Genomic DNA, 19,183 nt, shown 5'->3' with positions numbered 1-19,183 from the left:
TGTGAAAACCGAGCTCTACCTGTTCACAGTCCCATACACGCAGACGTCTATTGAGAAATCTACGAATGTGGAGGTAGCACCAGTCTCAGCTCTCACAGAGAATGGCCCCCTGGAGTTCTATATTTCAGCATGTGGTGAGGATCACCTGGATTTGAATGATATCATATATCTACACACGAGTGCGGATCCAAAACCTGGATGGGACGGCTCTGGACAGTCGGGCTGACATGGGGTTTATTAACTACCCCGGATGCACGTTATTTTGTCAAATTGATATTAAAATAGGGGATAGGTTGGAAACATCACTGATGATGTGTCCAGGTTGCATCACTAGTTGATGTATGTAACAAGCTTCTGTCTGGAACACCCAGTGACTATCAGGAAAGACTGATTGACTACCAAGAATAGAGTGGTGGCAGCTGGAGAGACAGCGGACAGCCCGGAGAGATGGCACCGGGGCAGAAAGGGTCAGCAACCCAAACCTGCATCTTCCTCTCTACTAGGAGGAAGAACCCAACCTAAAGCTACAGATCAACTTACGGGAAAATACCCCCAGGGATCCCCGAGAGGGGGGGAGGATGAGGGTCCCACTCGGAAGGACCAAAGAATGACGACACTACGCAGCGGAAATACGACAACGAGTACAGAATGCTTTTGTGGCAAAGTGTGCAAAAACCCGCGTGGCCTGAAGATCCACCAGACCAAGATGGGATGTGTGCAGACGGTGCAGGTGTCACAGCGCGCAGGGAACGCCCCTGGTGAGACGCAGGAGGAGCTAGGCCTGGAGTCAAACCATAGTGCCCAGATCCCCCAGGTGACACAAGCCCCAAACCCACACAGACCACCAGAACACCGTCGGGTTAAATGGCCCCAAGCGAACAAGGAGCAGGAGTGGCGCCAGTTTGATGAAGACACCAATTCCATTTTGGAAGCGACAGCCAAGGGGGAAGTCGATGGACGTCTCCAAACCATGACCACCATCATCATCAGCCTAGCAGCTGAGAGATTTGGCTTGGAGGAGAAGAAAGCAACGAAACTTCCTTACACCAAAAGCAACAGGGCAAACAAGATCCATCAGCTCAGGCAGGAGCTGAAGGTCCTGAAGCGGCAGTTTAAGGAGGCGAGAGAGGAGGAGAGGGGACCTCTGTCAGAGTTGCGAAACATACTCCGCAAGAAGCTCATGATCCTGAGGAGGGCTGAGTGGCACAGGAGAAGGAGGAAGGAAAGAGTCAGGAAGCGGACTGCCTTTCTAGCTAATCCATTTGGGTTTACAAAACAGCTGCTGGGGCAGAAGCGCAGTGGCCAACTTACCTGCTCCAAAGCTGAGATCGATCGTCACCTAGATGCAACCTACCGAGATGCCGCCAGGGAGCAAGAGCTGGGCGACTGCCAGTCCCTGATCGACCCACCTGTACCAACGCTGGACTTCGATGGGAGGGAGCCCAGCTGGAAGGAGATCCAGGAGGTGGTCAAGAAGGTGAGATCAAGCTCAACCCCAGGACCTAGTGGGGTACCTTACAAGGTATACAAGAACTGCCCAAAGTTACTCCACAGGCTCTGGAGGATTTTGAAGGTGATCTGGAGGAAGGGAAAGGTTGCTGAACAGTGGCGTTTCGCTGAAGGGATATGGATTCCAAAGGAGGAAGAGTCTAAGAACATCGATCAGTTTAGAACCATCTCCCTGCTCAGTGCTGAAGGGAAACTCTTCTTCAGCATTGTTGCCAGGCGTCTGACAGACTACCTCCTGAAGAATTCCTACATCGACACTTCAGTCCAGAAAGGAGGGATCCCAAAGATATCGGGGTGTCTGGAGCATAATGGAGTAGTCACCCAGCTGATCAGGGAAGCCAGAGAGAACAAGGGCGACCTAGTCGTACTGTGGCTGGACCTTGCAAACGCATATGGGTCCATACCTCACAAGCTGGTCGAAGAGGCATTACGCCGGCATCATGTCCCTGCCGAGTTCAGAAACCTCATTCTGGACTATTACAACAGGTTCAGTCTGAGGGCCTCAGCAGGGACCACAACATCAGACTGGCATAAGCTGGAGAAGGGAATCATCACTGGATGCACAATTTCAGTGATCCTCTTCGCACTCGCCATGAACATGCTGGCGAAGTCTGCTGAGGTTCAGTGCAGAGGGCCCCTAACCAAGTCCGGTGTGAGGCAGCCGCCCATCAGGGCCTTCATGGACGACCTGACTGTGACAACACCAAACGTCCCAGGGGGCAGATGGATCCTGAAGGGCCTGGAGGAATTAGCCACCTGGGCCCACATGACCTTCAAGCCTGCAAAATCCAGATCCCTTGTGTTGAAGAAAGGAAAGGTTACCAACAAGTTCCACTTCACACTTGGTAGCATCCAAATACCATCCATCACCGACAAACCTGTGAAGAGCCTCGGGAAGGTGTTCGATTGCAGCCTGAAAGACAAGGCAGCCATCCATTCGACCAACCAGGAGCTGGAGGCGTGGCTAGCCAAGGTGGATAAGTCCGGTCTATCGGGCAAGTTCAAGGCCTGGGTGTACCAACATGGTATCCTCCCAAGGATTCTCTGGCCCCTCCTGGTGTACGAGGTCCCAATCTCCACAGTCGAGGGCTTTGAGAGAAGAGTCAGCAGGTTCCTGCGGAAGTGGCTTGGTCTCCCTCGAAGTCTGAGCAGCATCGCCCTGTATGGCAAAAACAACATGCTGAAGCTCCCTATCAGCAGCCTGAAAGAGGAATTCAAGGTGAGCCGTACTAGGGAGGTGCTGCAGTACAGAGAGTCATGTGACCCTAAAGTCTCTCAAGCAGGGATCGTAGTCAGAACAGGGCGGAAATGGAGGGCAGCAGAGGCTGTGAATGTTGCTGAGACACGGTTGCGGCACAGGGCTCTGTTGGGGACGGTGGCTCGGGGAAGAACAGGCCTGGACAGCAGCAGTACAACATCTCGCTTTGACAAGGCAAGGGGGAAGGACAGGAGAGCACTGCTCCAGGAAGAGGTGCGAGCAGCAGTGGAAGAAGAGCGAGCCAGCAGGATGGTTGGGATGCGGCAGCAGGGAGCCTGGATGCGTTGGGAGCAGGCAGCAGAGCGTAAAGTCACGTGGACTGAGCTGTGGAAAGCCGAGCCCCAGCGTATAAAGTTTCTGATCCAGGCCGTCTCTGATGTACTGCCAAGCCCATCTAACCTGTTCTGCTGGGGGAAGGTGGACTCTCCAACTTGCGCTCTGTGCCAGAAGAGAGGGACCCTGGAGCACATCTTGAGCTGCTGCCCGAGAGGCCTGAGTGAGGGGCGCTATCGCTGGCGCCATGACCAGGTCTTGACGGCAATAGCGAACTCCATCTGCAGTGGAATTGCACACTGCAAGCGCCTCCGCCCAGTGAAGAAGACCATCGCCTTTATCAGAGCTGGGGAAGAACCAACCTTCCAATGAGGCCAAGACCTGTTCCTCTGGCCTGCTGGCAATGGCACAAGACTGGGAGCTGAGAGTTGATCTGGGGAAGCAATTAAAGTTCCCAGAGATCGTGGCCACAACATCGCTAAGGCCAGACGTGGTGCTGACCTCAGCAACCTCCAAGCAGGTCGTGCTCCTGGAACTCACGGTCCCTTGGGAAGACCGCATCGAGGAGGCCAACGAGCAAAAGAGGGCTAAGTACCAGGAGCTGGTGGAGGAGTGTCGGCGCAATGGGTGGCGAGCGAGATGTGAGCCCATTGAGGTGGGATGCAGAGGGTTTGCAGGCCAGTCCCTCTGCAGGGTTTACAACATGCTGGGCATTACGGGGGCCAGTAAGCGAAGGGCCATCAGGGAGGCCACGGAGGCAGCAGAGGTTGCCTCACGTTGGCTGTGGATCAGGAGAGGAGATCCGTGGGTAGGGTAGCGCTACCTGGACACAAGTTGGGGGATTGATCATCCCCGGCTGGGTCGCCTGGGTGAGAGTGTATGATGTTGTGAGACCCGAAACACTCAATGAGCCCAGGAAACATCACTGATGATGTGTCCAGGTTGCATCACTAGTTGATGTATGTCACAAGGTTGATCACACAGAGCTCCAACACATACCCATACAGGGGTATAATTGAATGTTTAATCAATTATAACACGGGCACCCTGAACACACAATTTAGCAATGCGCTGTTTCGTAAAGACAGCCATAATCACATGAACGACACGTCTATAACTGGCGCTAATCCCGGACTCGCCCACAGAGGAGCGTATACCGTACACAGCAGAATTATAGAGCTAATTGTACCGTTACATGCTGATTTGTTTTTCCAAGAAAAACGTATGCTCAATGGAGTCAACATATCGTTAAAGTTTATACGCTCTACAGACCAGTTTTGTCTGATGACTCCACAAAATGTGTTGTATAAAGCCAATATCATGTCAGCCAGCATATTTGTGAAAAAAGGAAAATACCGTGGTTCCCTGCAATGACGATTGTTAACACAGATCCATCTCATCTGCCCGGAGAGCATTGGCTCGCTTTTTACATCACAAAAGACAAGAACGGATGCTGTTTCAACAGCTTTGGGAATACACCTGATATTTTTGCCCCCGAGATGAAGACTTTTTTATGGAAAAACTCTATAGCTGTGTCTTTTTCAAAAAAACAGGTTAAAAGCAATCAGGTTGTCTCCTGTGGCCAACACTATGTGCTTTTTCTTTACCACATGCAGAAAGGAATGTCTTTTGATAGAGTGTTAAAAATGTATACGGATAATTTACTGTGTAATGATGCTATGGTGTGTAAGTTGGTAAACAATATCAAACCTGTAGCCGTGTGCCACGGCCATGATTTTACATGTGTGCGGTGTGGAAAATAAAAAAATAAAAACACAAGAAATCAGTATGATCTCAAGCGTATTTTATTCTCAAAGAAAAATGCACCAGCATTTATTTATAGTAAAGACAAACAAGGCAAAACATGTGTGATAAGTGAAAAAAATCATGGATTTACATCGACCAAAAACCTTTTAAAAATAAAATAAGCCAGTATAATGCATGTATTGACAACGACAATAAAATGAAAAAAAATAAATAACAGAAAAGAAAAGAATAATGCAGACATCAATTCCATTAGCTTTTCCACATTGATCAAATAGCTTTTTAAAAATTACACGAATGCATGAATTGACAACAATAATAACATGAAAAAAGAATAAAAGAATAACTAAACATCAATAGGTCTCCCACTACTCGTCACCCAACATTGTTCTCTTGCTGCCTCTTTTAACAATAGGTGTTGAATAGGTAAAGCTGACATCGTCTGCGTGTATTATGTCACCGATAGCTCTGCGGACATGAGTGTTTGGTATCGCAGAAAGCAACACATTTAAATCAGTTTTTAGAAAAGTCGACCACCCCTTCAGTCTTGACGAGTCGCTCACATTGTGGCTCGCTGTGACATTCTTGATCAAATCATACACGTGTGAGCCTTTAATTATTTTATTATTGAGAATAATTTCCCCTTGGTCTGACCACGACACAGTGTCTGGAGCCCTAGTTAGTAATGCCAAAATGTGCTCCGTGTTTCTCTCACTCCTCTTAGGCATATGTTTAATTAAATCTGAGACTACGCGGTCTGTTGCATCTGTTGTGTTTGCAGCAGATGTGGCAACAGCGCCCTCTTCAGCGTGAGCAACGGCCTTAACAGGGTTTTGGGAAATATGGAGCGACAGACTCAACACATTCTTTTCCTGCTCACCTTGTCTCACAAGTGTCAGATATCTCTTTAAGATATATGCATATTTTTTGGCTTTTTCATGCAAATTCCCACCTGGCTGATCCAGAACCTCGGCCATGGCTTTGTCCCCCTCGTTTTGCGCATCAACTCGTATTGAGCTGGTGGTCTGCTGCTTCAATGAATCCAGCTGACGTTCGGGAACCAGATACATTTCATCCGCATATTCCATGGCTCCCTCTACTTTCTCCGGACAAGGTCAACAATGAAAGGGATTGCAGCACCTAACAGCGGCAGTAAAAAGCCTCCAGACTGGTTTACAGGTTTTCTCTTTTTAACGAGTTTGACTTTTTTGTCTGCAATGAGTCTGATCTGTTTTTTTTTTCTTCTTAAGCTGTCTGTATTGCCTAGTGTTTAGAGGTATGTTCCCATTTAGCACATTAAGTGCTATTTCACAAAGCGAAATGATGAGATCAGACCCCGAACTTGCTACAATGACCCTTCTCATATTCGGCGGTGACTTATATAGCAGTTCGTGCAGTGGGAGGTTTCTTTGAACGCATGAAAACGTCATGACTTTTTTTTCTAATCTTTTTTTAGGCACGTAGACGACCATCTTCTCAGCCAAAAGATTGCCTCTGAGTCTCAAATGTTCAGGGTTCTTTGCTTTATAATCTATGAATAGGTACCCGTAAGCGGCGAGGGTTGCGTCATTGAACGACTCTAAAAATATTTTTTAGGCTTATGGTCCTGCTGGCTTTGCCTTGGATAAACAGATTTTGCACCAGATATATGCAGCTAAGGTTTGATGATGTACATATTTTGTAAAAACATTTTGAACTTCTATATTACCACTGGCGTCATTCATCAATAATTAATTGATTTTTTTTAGGCGGTAGTAGAAAATCGTCACACAGAGAGTACGGTAAACCCTTCACAAAGTTTATCTATCTAAGTTTTAAGAGTTGGTCGCACAGTGGCTGCCAACACAAATAAATGTAAACAATGTTGTTTTATAGGGTGTGAAATAATCCGCTGCGCATTTTCTGTAATATCTTTAACAAAAAAAGTTTTTCAACAATTGGATGGGCCACTCACCACCATGCTAAAGGTGTGTGTTTTAACCGGGGGGTCAACACCAGAATCCATTTTTAAAAACCGTAAGGCAGAGTGGTGTAATCAGGAACCACCCAGCGCTTGTTATAAACTACCTGAACTCTTTTAACTACTGTGTCATTTTTTTTAAAACCTGTCCTGTTCAGCAGCTGGGGCAAGCAGCATCAATGTTCCTGGTGCCTTGTTGTACTGAAGCAGTTTTACTCTGCATAGGAGGAATCTGATAAACTCCTCCTATTGCCATTTATGTTCAATTTTATTAGGAATGGTATTGGTTCATTGATAAAGCTACCGGACTGAGGCTCAGGAGTGGATAGAAAGAGAACAGGGACAGGATAGGGAAGACAAGGGGGGGGACAAAAAAAACAACAATAGCTGAAAAAAAAAAAAACCAAACCAACCAACAAACAAACAAACAAACAAACAAACAAAAAGTAACAACAACAACAGAGAGGAGAAAAGAAAAAAAAGAGGAAAAAACATTGGTTGCAGAATTTCCATTGCAGGCTTACCATTTAGTTTAATCTAATTTTTAGATAAATGTCTGAGTGTGTTATTATGGGTCAGTTGTGCGCTGCATGCATGTATGTGTGTATATGCATGTGTATGTGTGTGCTACGGTTTGTCTTGGATGCTGTAGCTGATGTGGGGGGGCCAGGACATCATAACCCCAGTCCAGGATAGCAGGCAGGTCAGGACCAGGCCACCGCAGCACCCAGAAACCCGCAGGACAATGGGAGCCCCAGGCCACCCCTCCCCCCAGGAAACAGCCACAGGCCCAACCCATGCCAGGACCTGTAGGAAAGCATAGGAGCAGCAACCCCCATCCGGAAGCAACCCACAGAGAGACAGGGGCAGAGAGAGGACCCCGGTCCGAGATTCGGCCAGAGCCCCCTAAGAGGTCGGCCAGCGGCGAAGGGCCGACACCTGCCCACACCCAGGTGGGGCAACCACAGCCCAGGCCCAATGACCAGGCCCACCGCCCCCGTACAGGGCTACCCTGCCCCCAACCCTTGATCCCCATCCCCTCCATCCATCCCCTGTTCTCCCCCTCCCCCCAGAGCAGGCGGGCTTCAGGCTATAGGGCAGGATGTAGTTGTCAAAACCTGAAGCATTGTGTGCTATGAATGTGAATCCGCGAAACTTGGGCCGTCTGTAATGATCAACAAATGCCCCGATGCAGCGCAAAGTGTTGAAACAGAATTTGTTTCCATCCATGTCCATAGCACACACAAAACATGCCTTGTGTTTTCCCTCGTGGTACCGGGTTTTGAAATCATAAAAGATGTATTTCTCTCCAGGTCTTTTTTTTCTCTATAGGCTGTATAAAGCACATGTGGTCTGAGCTGCCGTTGACAAGACATTCATTACAGTGGGCACATTTTGCAGGTGCACAAGCGTGGGTTTTTTTACCAACTTTGTAAATCACCCCGCAGCCGATACAATATTTTAAGCTGTCGCATGGGATCAGGCCATGAGTTTTATCGTGCTCTTTGTGTGCTTTGTAACAAACCTCTGATTTGCAGATGCGGTTGCAGTCCTTGCATTTTAGAGTGTTTGACGCTCGTTCGCAGCAGTGTGTAAAGCACACATTGCACAAATATTTACATTTATGCCTTAGAGGACTGTCATAGGTTTTGTGGCAGTAATTACAGACATACGCTGTGCCAAAAAATGTTTTCACGTTGGTGATTAAGTAGCAGTGATTGTTGTGTAGATAAAGCCAGATGGTGTTTAAATTAGGAGCGGTGTTAGTCTGGAAACATTGCAATAGTTTACGGGCCTCTGTGTGGTGGTAAATCACAATTTTGGCGTTTATTACAGCCTCAAAATTGGCCACGTGTGTGAGTAAAACCGGCTCTGAGGGGTCGAGACCTGCCGACACGTGTAGACGTGTGGCAAGCACCATTTTGTCAGATTCAGACGCTGCAGCATCAGCAGCGTGCGCTAGGCATAGTGAAAAGCAAAGGCTGTTATCTTCCACATTGTTGTTTGGGTTAAAGAGAGCATGTGCCTTTTTAGATAGAATCTGATCATAGCACACATTACCCAATTTCAAACGCCCTGCTCCTGAGTGGTTTTCTACAATTCTACAAAAATTCTACAATTTCATTTAGCAGACGCTTTTGTCCAAAGCGACGTAACAGTAAACTCCAGCTCGTTGTCAGTCATCGATGGATTATTACTCTGAAAAGCCTGTGGAACCGCCTCTATAAACATATCCTGGTTGTATTCATCGTCAGATTGTAATACACATTGCACGACGTTAGCCAGGGACGGTCCTCTCAACACAACATTTAAAACACTGCCAAGTTGCGACCTTTCTTTTTTTTTTTTTTTTTTTGGAAAGGTTGCGACCTTTCTAATACGCTGTCAATCACTCCAGAGAGCCTGTCCCTAATAAAAGTGGGTACACTTTCAGGGTTGTCAATAGCTACATCCCTAAAATCAACTTTTTGACGCAGTTCTATAGCATTAAATTGGCTAATCTCCCTCACAAACCCCTGCCCATAGCCAGTTTGTCTTGAAATGTGTGGAGTGTTAATACTGCTACAAGCAACGGCTTCAGGTTCATGTACAGGTCTGGCAATTACCTGTTGAGATTGTGGTGGCGGTGTGGTGTGAGGCCCTCCATTTAAAAGTTCAGGGGCTCTTGCCGGTTGTGCTGGTTCGAACTCCGTTGCAAAGATTTTCTATTTTTTTCACAATGGATGATTTCGCCCTGTTACACACCCATGCGCCCTGGTCAATCGTCTCCTCTTTAAACTGAGCCTGTTTTTGCACTCAGGTGCGGTAGGGGTGTCTGTAAACAAATAAGTGATTAATTCATATAGGGTTAGGGTTACACTTAATTAGTGGTAAATTTGTTACTGTAAAAAGTGAAGACAATATATCCGGAGTTGCTCACCGCTGCGAACACCCATTATTTCTCCCAGCAATAAGGAAAATCAGGATCCCAATCCTCTGTGCCCATGCACCACAGGGCCCAAACACAAAACTGTTTGATCTTCTGAACCATTGTAGTTAAACCATACAAATAAATAAAATGGGTGGAGCCATGCCACCTGCATGTCGGGACATATTCTCTAAATAGACTTAAACACACACACACGCACACAGACACACACACACACACACACACACACACAACATGCTGGGCATATGGTCAGACACCCCCAATAACCCTAATTACATCTACATCAAACACATTTAATAATATCACACATTGTTGCGAGCTGCGATAGAGGAAACGCTGTCGGGGCTTGAGTTTTACTTTTAAACACAGTATTTTACAAAATCAAATATTTTAGCCAGAATGGGTTACTACAGAACCCCTTAAAAACAGATACTCATGTTTAATTACATTTTCAGATTTTATCACACTGGCCCCTTTCACAAGCATGTCATCACAGAAAACAAGAACGCACATAGTGTGTAAAAAAGGGTTGACATTTATTTAACTCTTCAGAGTATACAGGGAAAAAAGAAACACCCACATCGAAAATAACCTAACTTAGGCTGCCATGTGTTTGAAATCAAGCAGTGTTCAACACAACTGTTCAGGAATCCGGGTCCCAACGGTATGCTGGCATAATAGCTGTCAATGGCTTTTATGGCAGTGTCTGTTTGGGCTAGATCGTGTAACATTATCTCAACAGCTCCTGCTATTTTAGAGGGGCTGATGAGCATTTTCTTTAGAAATAGAAAGTTTCCTATTGTGCGCAGGAAATTGTTGTTCCACAACCTCGTCATGATGGCATCATAATTCCTATCAAAGTACCGATAGGGTATGTCATCATCACACGTATGGGGTCCCTGCCACACGTCCACACAGCCATTGTCCCGCTGCTGCGCGCGGCACCCCGCACAGTCATCGTACCACAGCAACATGATTGATTCGTTTAGCAGCGACAGTCCAACTCTTTTCAGGTGCTCCATAAAGCGGTCTGAAGTCTCACGGTCCATGCAGAGAACATCACTATCCACATATACATCGGCAGATCCCACTAGAATCTCACAGGGCGGATCCTCTAGTTGATGCTTCGCCAACGACGAATACAAACGCACACCCTCATCTGCGCACAGAAATAACAGCGGTATTAAAACACAACGTTAAACAAAAACGCATTAAAACAAATAGGCATTGGGGAAAAACTTACCGTTAACCAGAGTCATGTCCATGATTCACAGGAAAAAAGTCCAGTGGGCTACACCTTGGGTCGGAAACGCATATGATACAGCAACAAACTCTGGGCTTAATTATGTACTACCACAGAATCCCATATGACACCCAGGACATGTCCAGGCATAATTACGTACTACCACAGAATCCCATTGTTGCGAGCTGCGGTAAAGGAAATGGACACGCCCCTTTTTAGGGCGGGGATGCATGCCCACGAGGATGCGCAAAGTTTTCACATGCACATGCTAAGGTGCCGTATTATTACTACTCATGTCTAGATAACATCGTGACAGGATATTTATAATAACACAACTTTCATTACAGTCGGTGTCCCTTGATATAGACTCTGGGATGTTTTGTGAATGAGAGATTGCCACTTTAATGCTTTAAAACTCAAATATTCTGCAGATCCTGTCAGCTGCAGGTGGTGGGAGCTCAACAGGGAGCAGTTGGAACCAACAGGTGGTACGTAAGAATAATTTGATTTGATTTATTTGATTTGCACAACTGAACATATAATTATTCATAGTATACAAGTCAGGCCCGGACTCAAAACAGGACTCAGATGCAGTGGTATGGTGCAAAACAGGCTTAATTTAACTATTTAAACCTCTCAACAGAGCGATAAAATATAAGGCTATGAAAAATATCTATGAAGGCTTAAATAAAACAAAGAAAAATCACTCCAGAAGTGGGAAAAACCACTAATGAAGAAATAAACCAACGTAAAATCTCTCAAAGAGGAAAACAAAAGCTAAGTACAAAAAACTAAGAGCGCTCTCTACTGAGGAAAAAACTAGTCTATGAATTCACTAAACTGAAAATAAATCGCTCACACCAAAAACACGGAGGATAACAAGAACCGGGAAGCAAACTGGGGCCCCCTGTCAGAGATGATGTCCTTGGGAAATCCATGAACCCTGAAAACATTGTTCATCATGATCTCCGCCGTTTCCTTAGCGGAGGGCAGTTTAGGCAGAGCAATGAATCTAGCCATCTTGGAAAATCTGTCCACCACAGTAAGAACTGTGGTGTTACCTTGAGAGACCGGGAGCCCTGTGACGAAGTCCATCGAGATGTCGGACCACAGTCTGGAAGGAATGGGAAGCGGCTGCAGTAGTCCCATGCGTGGCCCGGTGGTGGTCTTGTTTCGGGTGCAGACTGAGCATGCCTCTATGTACTACCAGACCTCCGGCTCCATGGACGGCCATCAAAACCTTTGGGAAATGGCAAACTTCGTCCTACGAACTCCCGGATGGCAAGAAAGCAGCTAGGTGTGGACCCAGTGGATCACCTGTTGGCGCAATTCAACTGGGACAAACAAACGATTCTCAGGGCACCCACTAGGTGGCAGACCCTCACCATTGGCCTGCTTAACCTCATTTTGTATCTGCCAAGTCACAGCTCCAACCACACAGGTAAGTGGAAGGATAGGTTCTGGTTCTTTGGCAACAGGCTTGGGGTCAAAGAGTCGAGACAGGGCATCAGGTTTGACGTTTTGGGACCCCGGCCTGTAAGAGAGAGAGAAAGAAAAGCGGTTAAAGAAAAGCGGTTAAAGAAAAGCGCCCACCTAGCCTGGCGAGAATTTAGTCTTTTAGCCTTTCTGATATATTCCAGATTTTTATGATCAGTCCAGACAATGAAAGGATGCTTGGCCCCCTCAAGCCAATGTCTCCACTCTTCGAGAGCTACTTTGACCGCCAGTAATTCCCGGTTGCCAACATCATTGTTCTGCTCTGCTTTGGACAGGCGGCGAGACAAGAAGGCGCAGGGATGCAATTTTCCGTCTTGCTCTGACCGTTGAGAGAAAACTACTCCGATCCCCTCATTGGAGGCATCAACTTCAACCACAAACTGACGCTGCGGATCAGGCATGGTGAGAATGGGGGCTGTGGTGAAACATTGCTTTAGAGTCTGGAAGGCAGCCTCCGCCTGAGGAGACAAATGGAACTGCACCTGTGAGGAGGTAAGAGCATGGAGAGGAGCAGCTATTGCGCTAAAGCTTCTGATGAACCGCCTGTAAAAGTTGGTGAACCCAAGGAACTGCTGAACCTTTTTGCGGCTATCAGGTGTAGGCCACTCAGCCAAAGCGCTGACTTTTGCCGGGTCCATCTGCACTCTTCCAGGGGCTACAATGAAGCCCAGGAAGGAGATGGTATTGGCATGAAACTCACTCTTTTAGGCTTTGACATAAAGTTAGTTTTCCAACAGTCTTTTTCATACTCTTGTAACATGGTCACGGTGTGAGTCAAGGTCAGGTGAGTATATCAGTATGTCATCAAGGTACACATAGACAAAATGATCAACAAAGGGTTTTTACCCACAAAGAAGAACCCGGCACCTGCTGGTGATGATGAGGGGCGGATTAACCCGGCCTTCAACGAGGTGTCAATGTAGTCCCGCATGGCTTCCTTCTCTGGTTCGGAGACAGAATAAAGACGGCCCTTGGGGATGTTAGATCCAGGGAGCAGATCTATAGCACAGTCATACGGCCGATGCGGGGGGAGGGACATCACTTTGGTCTTGTTAAAAACCTCCCGAAGATGGTGGTAGCAAGAAGGCACCGAGCTCAGGTCTGGGTAACTGGAGTCTGTGGCGGAATTATTAGAAACATGGTTATCCTCTGCCACAAAATTTTGAGTAAGCTCAACCAGGCAGTCAACACACTCTTTTCCCCACTCCACGATTTCTCCCATTCTCCAGTTCACATGGGGATTGTGGCGAAACAGCCACGGCTCCCCCAGAACGAGTGTGTGAGAGGGGGACTTGAACAAATAAAAGCTAATAAGCTCTCTATGCTCTCTTATGTGCAACTTGAAGGGTTCAGTGATATGTGTGATGGTGAAAAGTTCTCGACCATCGAGATCCTTGGCCTTGATTGGCTTGGCCAGAAGTTCAGTTTTGAGGCCCAGTTCCACCGCTAGACCCCAATCCATCAAACTCTCATCTGCCCCTGAGTCTATGAGTGCTTTGAATTCTGTGGCGGTGTGGTGTATTACCTTAACAGTCGTGAGAGTTCGTGAAGCAGAGCCTGGAGCTGAGAATTGACCCACCACCGTGGGTCTCTTGGCTGGACAGGCATTGACGAGATGACCTGACTGTCCACAGTAGAAGCACCGACCCTCCTGCAGACGTCTCCTACGCTCCTCTGGAGTCAGCCGAGCCCTGCCGAGCTGCATGGGCTCCTCCTCTCCCTCCACTACTTCTACTTCTACTTTCTCACGTGGGCATTTAATGTATATGTTAGACTAATTTTATAAGTGGACAGAGAGGATGTATTGGCCACAAGATGGAAATGGGCATTCTATAAGGAGACACCTTTGTATTTTAAAGAGAACTGCCCCCTGGAGGTACTATATAATGGCACATGCAGTAGGTTGATTGTCTAGTGGGGTAGGAATGAAAATTGGAGTTTGACTGGAAGTATTGCTTGAAGTGGTCAGGTAGTTAAGTATTTTGGTATTTTATCTTATAGATGAAGATACATGTTTGGAGGATGTTTATATCAAAGATGGTTAGGATATTGAGGGTTGCGAATAGAGGTTCAGATGGATCCAATGGATTTGGTTTTGTTGCCAATCTAACAAACTTTTTTTGTAATATATATAGTTTTTGGAGGTAAGAAGGATAGGTACTAGCCCACACAATATTACAATAGGCTAGGTAAGGATAAATGGAACCGTAGTATAGGGTTTTTAAGCAGGCTCTATTTAAAAATTGACTAATTTTCCTGACAATCCGTACTGATTTTGTAACCTTCTTTGAAATCATGTCAATGTGATCTTTCCAGCAGTACTTCTCGTCAACCAATACACCCAAGAAAGGTGTGGAGGCAACTCTACCATCTCTCATTACCCTCAACAGCGATCCTAGCTTCCCCGGGGTTGTATTTCTTCTTACCTGCAAATATTATAAACTTGTTTTTTTTTGTATATTTAATGATAATTTGTTAACTTGAAACCATTTGCTCAATATAATAAGACATTGATTTGCTTCGTTAATGAGGGTTTTGAAGTTTTTGTGGGAAAGGATGACATTTGTATCGTCAGCAAACAGAATGGAGAACATGGTACATGATACTGTAGGAAAATCATGAATATAAATCAGGAATAACAAAGGCCCAAGTATTGATCCTTGAGCCACTCCACATGATAATGTAGCTCTGGAGGATTCTGTGTTCTTGACAGTGACATATTGTTGTCTATCAGTGATGTAGTTTTTTTAACCATTGTAAAACAGTGCCTTGAAAACCATATCTGCTCAGCTTTGACAGTAGTCCAGTGTAATTTACAGTATCAAAAGCCTTGGAAAGAGCTAGGAAAATTCCCAGTGCATATTCCTTATTTTCTAATGCAGTTGATATTTTATCCGTGAGGTCAAGTAGAGCCATATAGGCCGAGTGTTTTTTACGGAAGCCATATTGGTGATTGTGAAGTATGTTGTTCGTGTTAATATGATGAAGCATTCTTTTGTAGACAAGTTTTTCCAGAATCTTTGAAAAAGATGGTAATATCAAAATTGGGAGATAGTTTGTGAAATAATTTGGATCCTCGGATTTGAAAATGGGGATGACTTTGGCTAACTTTAGGTCATTTGGTACATTACCAGTTGCCAATGAGATGGAGCATATAAATGTTAGTGTCAAGGACAACTAGTCCAAGGGTTTTAGTTGGACCCAAATAGGCAAACACAAGGCACAGAGAAAAGGAGCCGTGAACAGACAAAACAAACAGCTGGCTGGAGGAGACAGGTTTCAGTTGGGAGACATGAAACGTAGGGTGAATTTTCATCGTCGCCGGGAGTATTACATGTGTGACATGTAGAGCTGGCTCAGGTGAGCCCCTGCATGGTTTCTCCCTCTCTCTCTGTTTCCCTCCTCCCTCTCCTGCTCTTAAGACGAAGATCCAGGAGGACGCTGGCTGCTTCCTGTTCTGCCCTCCCACATGACATCTGGGAGAGGAGTTGATTGGAGCCTGGTTGCCCCTCCAACTGGCTGGTTACAGGGAGGCCTCTTTATAAGCCACTCCCCTGCTTTGTTCTGGCTCTCTGTCTGGCGACCTGCTGAGCAAAAGACTTTGAGACAACTTTGTAAGATCAACCTATTTGGAAGTGGGAGGTGGTAGGTTTAGGTTAGATTGGGGTATCCCACACCTTACATCACGTAGTCTTCTTTTGTATACCACACTAATTTATGGGTTGGTGCCATCCTTGTACGTTTTTGACAACCTTTATTAGTTAGACAGGCAGGCCTTTTGTTACGTGTGTTTCTTGTGTCAGCAAGATTTCCCTTAGGCCTTATTTTGTTGTCTTAACTTAATTGGTTTGGCACAATCCCCTCACAGCCTACCTTCCCTCCCACTCTGTACACAACTTTTGTTTGTTTGATCACCCCTATTTTGTGAAATAAATAATTCTTGCACTTATAATTTTCCACTTGGCTGTTTGTGTTATTCCTTGTGTTGCCACAAGGAACGTAACACAATTGGGGGCTCGTCCGGGATACCTAAATATCCCTTTCAATCAGCTATACATGGTAAGTTTTTGTGTTTGAATTGTTGTGGAGTAGGTAGGTAGGTGAACATGAGTTTCAACCTGCAGGACTTTGTGGATAATCCCACACTTGAAAAACTTGATGTGTGTCGCAAAGATGATTTGTTGTGTGTTGCGGCCCATTTTGATATTCCTGTTCAAAAATATCGTGTGAAAAGGGAAATAAAGAGCACAATTGTGGAACACTTAGTTAATTTGAATGTTCTTGGCTCTTCAGCTGATCTCCCTTCTACTACAGCAGAGGTTTCCTTCCAGAGTGGCATGGAGGAACCAACTGCACTAACCACTCTTAGGGTACAGATGGAGCGACGAGTTTCCCCCAACTACTTTGCCTCATTTTGACCCATCTTCTCCACAGTTTGAGGGGTCGAGTGTGAGCACTAAGATTAGGGTCCGCTTAGCCCATCTCCAGCTGGAGGCTCAAGAGAAGGAGATGGCATGTAAGGCTGACCTTGACCTCAGACTGCAGATACGTAAATTGGAGATAGAAGCAGACAAACAGATTAGATTAAAAGAGCTTGAAATTGAAGCTTTGAGAATTTCCTCTGGTTTTCCTGGAATGTCTGATAAATCTTTGTCATCTCATTCAGCCCACAATAAACAACCTTTTGATGTGAGCAAGTACATTTCTCTGGTGCCACCATTTAGAGAGTCAGAAATTGATTCTTATTTCAGCGCTTTCGAGCGTATTACTACTGCACTGGACTGGCCTAAGGACATGTGGCCCATCTTACTTCAGTGCAAGCTTATTGGTAAGGCCCAGGAGGTTGCATCCTCTCTCTCTCTGTAGAAGAGAGCTTGGAATATGACATCTTGAAGGAAGCCATCTTGCGTGCCTATGAGCTTGTGCCTGAAGCTTACAGACAGAAGTCATAAAAAAAGTGCAGGTCAAACATTTGAGTTTGCACGAGAAAAGTCAGTTCTCTTTGATAAATGGTGTGCTGCGAGTGATGTGAAAGATGACTTTGACTCTCTCTGCCAGTTAATATTATTGGAGGACTGTAAAGGCTCTCTACCAGAGAAAATGGTAGTATTTCTCAATGAACAGAAAGTTTCTTCTCTGTCTAAAGCTGCTGTCTTGGCAGATGAGTTTGTCCTGACTCACAAGAATCTGTTTGGGCCTTCCATGCAGCCAGAGAAGTCTCCTGTGTCACGTCCTGTGCGACCTGATTCTGGCCTGTCTATGTCAGTTCAGGCTAAGAGTCCACCGCCACAACCACAGGAGTCTCGTGAGTGCTTCTATTGCCACAAAAGAGGCCACATCCTAGCTGACTGCTTAGCACTAAAAAGAAAACAGCAGGCTCAGCCAAAAGAAGTGAGTTTGATTAAAACAATTCAGTCACCTGCTGCTGTTTCACTGCCTGACAAAATAGGTCCTTTTGAACCTGATCCCTGTTTCAGGCCCTTCATTTCAAAGGGATTTGTTTCTGTTTCTGAAGAGCCAAAGGATAATAAATCAGTCACCATCCTGAGAGACTCTGCTGGCTCCCAGTCACTTATTAAGGAAGGTATCTTGCCTGTCTCACATGAGACCTGGTGTCGTTCTAATGTAGTTGTTCAAGGGGTGGGAATGGTTAGTGTTGTTGCGCCATTACACAGAGTGTATGTGCAGTGTCCCTTAGTTAGTGGTTGGTTTGAGGTGGCTGTTCTCCCTGCATTACCAGTTTCAGGTGTAGACTTTGTCCTTGGCAATGATATTGCTGGGGGTGAAATACATTCAACTCCCATTGTGGTGGACACTCCAGTTGTAGGGGCATCTGACTGGGCCATGGATGCTCAGTCTGAAGTCCTCCCTGCTTGTGCTGTCACTCGGGCCCAAACCAGGAAGTATGGCCCTGATCTTGCTGACTCTTTTTTGGTTATTGATCAGGCACCTGATGCGACAATGACAGGATCTAAAAGTCAGCCTGAGATTTTAACTGTGACTGCGCTGCCTGGTTCCCTTGGTACAGAAGCAGTAAAGCTACCTGCCACTAGGGGGGAGTTTATTGCAGCCCAGCAGAGCGATTTAACACTTGCGAAGTGTTTGTCCTCTGTTGTTAGCCTAGAAGAAGCAAAAAGAAAGAAGTTGGCCTACATAACTGACAGCGGGTTACTCCTACGCCGCTGGAGAAAGAGGATTGGAATACAATCAACCAGATTGTGGTTCCCACAGCTTTCCGGTCCCAGATATTAACCTTGGCGCATGATAATCCATGGTCTGGCCACCTGGGAATCACCAAGACTTATGACAGAGTTCTTAGACATTTTTTCTGGCCAGGACTCAAGTATGATGTGGTTCAGTTCTGCCGCTCATGTCATGTCTGCCAGGTAGCAGGGAAACCAAACCAGATAATACCTCCTGCTCCGCTCTGTCCCATACCAGTAATGGGGGAGCCATTTGAGAAGGTTATAGTAGATGGTTTTTGGCAATGGGCCCACACAAAGTATGGTCATCAATTCCTGTTGACTATTATGTGTGCTGCCACCAGGTTTCCAGAAGCCATTCCTTTGCGGAAAATCACTGCTCCTGCCATCAGTATGGCTCTCGTCAAGTTTTTCACATTGTTTGGGCTTCCCAAAGTGGTCCAGTCTGACCAAGGCACCAATTTTAAATCTTGTGTGTTTGGTCAGGTGTTGAGAGCACTAAATGTTAAACATTCCACTTCGAGTCCTTACCACCCTGAAAGCCAGG

The sequence above is a fragment of the Aulostomus chinensis genome, chromosome 1 (genome assembly GCF_037954235.1).
Source record: "Aulostomus chinensis isolate RoL2024-O1b breed Wild chromosome 1, RoL_Achi_v1.0, whole genome shotgun sequence".
Lineage (NCBI taxonomy): Eukaryota > Metazoa > Chordata > Actinopteri > Syngnathiformes > Aulostomidae > Aulostomus > Aulostomus chinensis.
This window is presented reverse-complemented; position numbering follows the sequence as displayed.